Source organism: Hyposmocoma kahamanoa, unplaced genomic scaffold (genome assembly GCF_003589595.1).
Source record: "Hyposmocoma kahamanoa isolate Upper Pololo Valley unplaced genomic scaffold, ASM358959v1 99986, whole genome shotgun sequence".
Taxonomy (NCBI): domain Eukaryota; kingdom Metazoa; phylum Arthropoda; class Insecta; order Lepidoptera; family Cosmopterigidae; genus Hyposmocoma; species Hyposmocoma kahamanoa.
This window is the reverse complement of record NW_020656115.1, coordinates 1-6,600: the sequence shown is the minus strand read 5'-3', so window position 1 is coordinate 6,600 and position 6,600 is coordinate 1. Positions and strand designations below refer to the sequence as shown.

The 6,600-nt window shown below is 38.6% G+C and overlaps 1 pseudogene; it reads right to left on the bottom strand.

The window, feature by feature from the left end:
• Positions 1–461: 461 nt before the first annotated feature.
• On the bottom strand, positions 462–6,524 carry LOC113239605 (annotated as a pseudogene).
• Positions 6,525–6,600: the final 76 nt, after the last annotated feature.

Here is a 6,600-nt window from a genome sequence, read left to right as displayed (position 1 = left end):
GAGTGACCAGAATGCTTTACTCCATGATGGATATGAAGCTAATTGATAAGTATGGGAGCACGGGGAACGAATGAGACAAACGCCGGCTCGTAACGCACTGCTTTATTCTTATAAAGTGAGGACGGTGGCCGCAGCCACATACACATGTATATAACTGCATATATAACAATTCCTCCCTCTATTTTAACAATTAAAATTAGGTACTAAAAGTATTTCTTATAATCTATGTTTAATTTGGAACGACTACGTAGCCTGTTCCACCAATCTGTGCGTTGGTCATTTATTTGTTCAATGTCGGACTGAACTCTCTCAATGTCCGGCTCAGCCACCACATCAGAGTGTGACTCTGCCTCTTGGAATTCCGAATCACTAGCAGTCACCGGTGATTGCTTTCTACTGCTATCGGGTGATAAGGAAGCATGTTCGAATTCACCGTCTTCCGTTTGTGGTGGGTTAGGATCCTACGGGCTTATTAGATCGCGTAGCGTTTCCTTGAATTTAATCATTTGATTTTTATGTCTTTTTACAAAAATTAAAGTTTGTACGTCCTTAATTAGATACAAAACTCTTCCGATACGTTTTTCAATTACCCCTTTATACCAACTAAATTTAACATTGTTTACATATTTGTTATATAAAATAAATTCTCCTTTTTTAAATTTACGTGATTCACTAGATCGTAAACACTGTTGGGGTTGAACATGTTTTTTAATTATTGAAGACGATGACGGTAACATGGATGACGGATTTGACAGGTCAAATGTACACCTCAATTTACGGCCGAACACTAACTGTGACGGAGTGAACCCTGTGGTCGAATTGACTGAATTTCGATAGTCCATTACATATCTTAGCAATGCTAACCGCTTCCGTTTTTCACTTTTACCCGACATAATACTTGACTTTATACCCTTTTTTACAATTTTCACAAAGCTCTCCGCCTGATCATTACTGGCTGGGTGGTAAGCTGGCGAAGTAATATGCTTTATAATATTAAGTTTGGCGAATTCTTGGGAACAAAAAGCGATGCCATTGTCACTGATTACAGTTTTTGGTAATCCAAACCTAGAAATAAATTCACATAATTTATCTACAATGGCAGTGGAAGTTGTCGTGCTCATTAGATACACTTCCAGCCATTTAGTGTACGCCTACTATCATCAAATACGTTTGACTGTACAAAGGGCCGAGAAAGTCTAAGTGTAGTCTTTCAAACGGTTGATCGGGTCGCGTCCACGGCGCGGGCGAGGCGCGCGGTGGGGAGGGCCGCAGTTGTAAACATATTTCGCATGAACATAAATATCTTTCCAAAGCCTCATCGATCCCTGGGAACCAAAACCTAGACCGAGCTTCAGCTTTTGATTTGACTATTCCCAAATGGGAAGTGTGTAACTCTGTCAGAACCTAGTTACCTAATGTTTCTGGTATTACTGCCTTGTGCCCCCCTCTCATAATAACGCCGTTTTTAACCGCTAGTTGCGTTCTGCCGATATAATATGGTTTCAATTGTAAATTTGAAATTTTTTTATGTATATAGAATCGCGTCCCTTTCAGTTTCTTTCCTAAGTTCATGAACCGTCACAGGCATGCTACTAGCATCCGTGTCAAAACATACATACGTAGCCCTGTCGACGAGCGCGGCGGCAACAGGATCGGCGCGCGCGCCGCTCGGCACGGCGTCGGTACACTCGGGCAGGCTAGCGCGCGACAAGTAGTCCGCACTGTTGTTTGTGCTGCGAACGTACTCTATTACGTAATTGTAACCACTTAGAAATAGCGCGTATCTTTGCAATCTGTTTGCTGTAACTTCAGGGATACCTTTATGTGGACCAGATATGGAAATTAGGGGCTTGTGATCCGTTCGAAGCACAAACGGTTTTGACCGGGCATACAAATACTGGTGAAAGCGACGAATGCCGTAAATGATAGCGGTCGCCTCCTTTTGTATTTGCGCATAACGTTTTTCGGCGACGTTGAAGGTGCGCGAGGAAAACGCCGTTGGCGCCTTCTAATGACAAAACCGCGCCCAACCCAGTTGGGGACGCGTCTACGGTCAAAATCAATTTTGCGGTTGGGTTAAAATGTTTGACACATTGGTCCTGGTCTGATACTAAGCAACTTTTAATTTTTTTTAAAGCATTATTATGTTCGTCAGTCCTTTCCCACTTCTTACCTTTTTTTAATAAATCATACACAGGGCTGAGTATAATTGAAGCCGACGGCACAAAATTTCTATAATAATTACTTAGTCCTAAAAAAGATTGCAGCTGATTGAGATTTGTCGGCACCGGCGCATCTACTATAGCATTTACCTTTTCAGGTGATTTTTTAAATCCCTATCGGTTAATAATGTAGCCTAAATAGCTAATTTCTCCTTAAAAAAATTCGCACTTTTCACGTTGCAAAACTAATCCCGCTTCTTGTAAGCGTTGCAATACTACATTTAAGCGAGTGAGGTGTTCAGAGGTCTCACGACCCGTGACGAGCACGTCGTCGAGTAGGCAGAGCACGCCATTTAGGCCTGCCAACACACATTCCATGGCACGCTGAAACACAGCTGGTGCGCTCGCCAGTCCGAACAACAATCTTGTAAATTTATACAAGCCCCGATGCGTGTTAATGCACGTTAAATTCTGAGATTGCTCGTCCAACTCGAATTGGTTGTATGCCATAGACAGATCTAATTTTGTAATCTCTCACCTCCGTACAGTTTAGAAAACTATTCATTCAATGTAGGAAGTGAGTAATGCTCGACTAACAGCTGTTTATTAATACTAACGGAGTAGTCGGCACATAACCGCACCGTACCGTTTTTCTTTAAAATAGTATAGGTGAGGCATATTCACAATATTCTATCGGTTGAAGAACTCCTAAGTTGACCAATCGGTCAATTTCTTTTTCGACAGCCTCGCGTAGGGGAAAAGCAATAGGACGAGCCTTGAAAAATACCGGTTGCTCATTTTCTTTTAGTTTTATGTTTACTTTATATTTATTAAACAATCCTAATGTATTCGAGAATAAGAGTGGATATTGCTGCTGAAACCTTTCAATAATAATGTCTAACCCATTACAGTAATTAACAGGCATTAATTGCCGTCTAAACGCAGAAATAAAGTCGCGGCCCAGTAGTGGCGGGCCGCCGTTACGCACGACAAACACGTTTAGTGAGCGAATGCTACGTGCAAATTCCACTGATAATAATAAACTGCCCATACAAATTAATCGGTCTTCCGAGTAAGTTATTAATCTTTTTCTAGTAGGTGACAATGTCACGTCTTTGAAATGCATTTTATACATGAGGGGTACAAAAGCAAAGGCACCACTGACCATTTCTTATCGAAACGTAACTCATAATGTCATCTATTAGATTTTTTTGTAAACTTTAATAACATTCTGATGATTTCAAAGCAATGTTCCCACTGTCCCATAGAAAAACACGTTTTAAATCTATGTTATGGTGCAAAAACGCTACTGTCCTTAAACATTCTATTACAAGAACGCCATTGTCCACATCAGCCAATCACAAGGCGCTAACATTTCGATAAACATTATGGCCACCGATGAGTTTTGTATGACAAATTGCTGCTGTATTTTATTGAGTTTAAAGCTTAATTAATTGGAAAAACGTTTACAAAATGGAGGAAAATGTTCAAGAGTGTTTACCGGAAAAGGCAAGAAAACGGAGAAGAGCACCGGGAACCTGGAAACGTGCGAAAGCAAAGGAAGAAAGGTAAGCCTGTTTGTACCGTCAGATCAAAAATAGTAGGTATTTGAATATTTTTTTGTCGTTATGATTCGATATTATTTATGTCAATTTGGTGTACTTGTAGATATAAAATAATAGTTTCCGTGGTTGTATTTTAATATTTTATTTAACTTTTTACCCGGTAATATATCCGTCAATAAATATGAACGAACATACTAACCGATTTCAAAAGAGGATTACTCGACCAATTGTGGACCTATTTTCAAATTTCGTTTTGATTAAAAGCCTATTTTTAGGTTTAGAAATGGGCTTAATATTTTTGATGGATTTTATTTTAGTTTTTTTCTAAATATCGAACTGAGCATCATCATATTGAAGTAGGTAGTTTAATTCAGTTACCGTGATTATCATACATCTGGATTTTACTTTAGATCTATATTTAACCCAAGTCGTTTTCTTTATAGGTACTCGCCCGAAATGCCCCCTGGTGTACCTACCTGTAATCACGGACCAAATGACAAAAAATTCCATTGCAAAAAGTGAAGTCTCTTAGACATTTCACATTTTCACGAACAATTTTACAAAACTAAAAATAAGAAAGACCAGGATGCCTTCATTCTTAAACACTGTAAAGTAAAAAAAAAGCTGTCAGACGCCGCCCTCGAGTTGGACTACGAAAACCAACGCAAAATAAGTAAGAACTGTTTCTCGAACTTTTGCTATCACAGGATCAGTTGTTAAGGAAAACAGAGGCGGCGATCATACTTCCGCAAAAAACTTGCATAAATTAAGAGCTGTCAAGCAATTTATTGAATCGTTTCAATGCTTAGAGTCCCATTACTGCCGCTCATCAGTCATAAGAAAATATTTACCGTCTACTTTAAATATTAGGAAGATGTGGAAAATGTACATGAATCAGTGCAGCGACGACAGTAAAGTTCGCGAATGTTATTTCAGGGCAATATTCAATAGGTGCTATAATTTGGGTTTTGGGAGCCCCCGAACAGACACCTGTTCAAAATGAACTGAATTACAAGAAAAAATTAGGACGTCTACAGACACAACACAAAAATGCGAACCTAATGGCTGAAAAAAGATTGCATATTTTAAAGACGAAAGCGTTTTATCGCTTATTAAAGGAAGTAAGAGAAGACATGGTTGTCTTCTCGTTTGACTGCCAGAAAAACCAAGTTTTGCCAAAAATACCCGATCAAGCAGCTTACTACAGCCGCCAACTGTACATATACAATTTTGCAATCGTTAAATCAGTTCCTGAGAATACTTTAGGTAAAGAAAATGTCACATTATACACCTGGACAGAAGACGAGCACCGTAAAGGAGCAAACGAGATTGCATCTGCAGTATACCACAGACTACAGACTACAATTTTTAGTCAAAATATTAATACCATAAGATCGGTAGCTGATGGGTGTGGTGCCCAAAACAAAAATTCCATTATGGTTGGTATGTGTGCCATCTGGCTAAGTCAAGCACCGCCCCATATTAAAAAAATTGAATTGATTTTTCCTATACCAGGACACTCTTTTATTCCACCTGACAGAGTATTCGGCCTTATAGAAAAAGAAATAAAGCACATGGAGAACATAGTACAGCCAGAGGAGTATATTGAAGTCTATAAAAATTATGGGACTGTTATCCTTTTTGATAATGTTATGGACTGGAAATCAGCTTTAAATGGTGTGATACGTCCTCCAGCGAATTGGCATTTTCAATTCGCTCAAATGAAAAAGTTTTTCTTGAGGAGAAATAGCAGCAATAATGTATTTGTACAGGGTGAACCAAATTATAATGTTGAAGCAGGCTGTTACAAGTCCATTTTAAAAAGAGGAAAGTCATTTTTAGGAGTCAGACCCAATCAAATAAATAAACATAATGTATTAGTCAAACAAGCAAAACTGCATGACGTGGATAATCTATTGACTAAACACTATGGCTCAGAATGGAAATATAGGAGTGATCTAAGCTTATTACAAACAGGTGATGACAAGATCAGTTGAAATGAGAACTGAAGGAATTGAAGAATATGAGCAAGAAATGTGCGAAACTGCGGTCCCAGAGTCGGAAATGAGTATTTAAATAAGCAGATTTAAGTGGTATTGTTTTTTGTTTAAATAAAAACTATTTCATTTTCTAATGTTTTTTTTTAATCTAAACAATGGTAAACATGAGCTCCTACATGACGTCATGATTTGCCGCCAAAAAACTTTCAAAACGTTAACAATGTTTTTGCTAACCTTACCTCCATAATGACGTCAGACTAGTCAAATGCAAAACTGCCACTGTCCAAACCTTTACATGCATACTTACCACAGTCCATTACTATGATGCAAAGGCGCCACTGTCCTAATGATTGTGTTTTGTTTGCGGTAAAATGCTATGTGTATGTGTAAAGTACATTGCAGGATAAGGCATAAATTACATTTAACACAGCAAAATAAGTATAGTTAAATTGTTAATTTACAAACCTGAAGCACAACTAACAATTCTTTATTTGACCCACTCCTACTCCATGGACAGTGGTGCCTTTGCTTTTATACCCCTCACATCTTCAGATATAACCATTACAACTGATCCACTGTCAATTTCAAATGTTAATATTATGCCGTTTACTTTTACCGATTCGACCATAGGTTCACCCCTAACAGATCGTACGTGAAATAACTCACCGTCATCACCGTTACCGTCCTCATCCTCCGTGTATGTGTTCATATAATTCACTTGTTTATACATCCTACGCAGATGTTCTTTTTTATTATACTTTTTGCACACATACTTCGCGAAACGACATGTTGAGACACTATGAAAGGTAAACCCGCACGCTGTGCACTTCGATTTAACCGGTGCACTTTTTGGTTCACTTCGCACTATTTTGA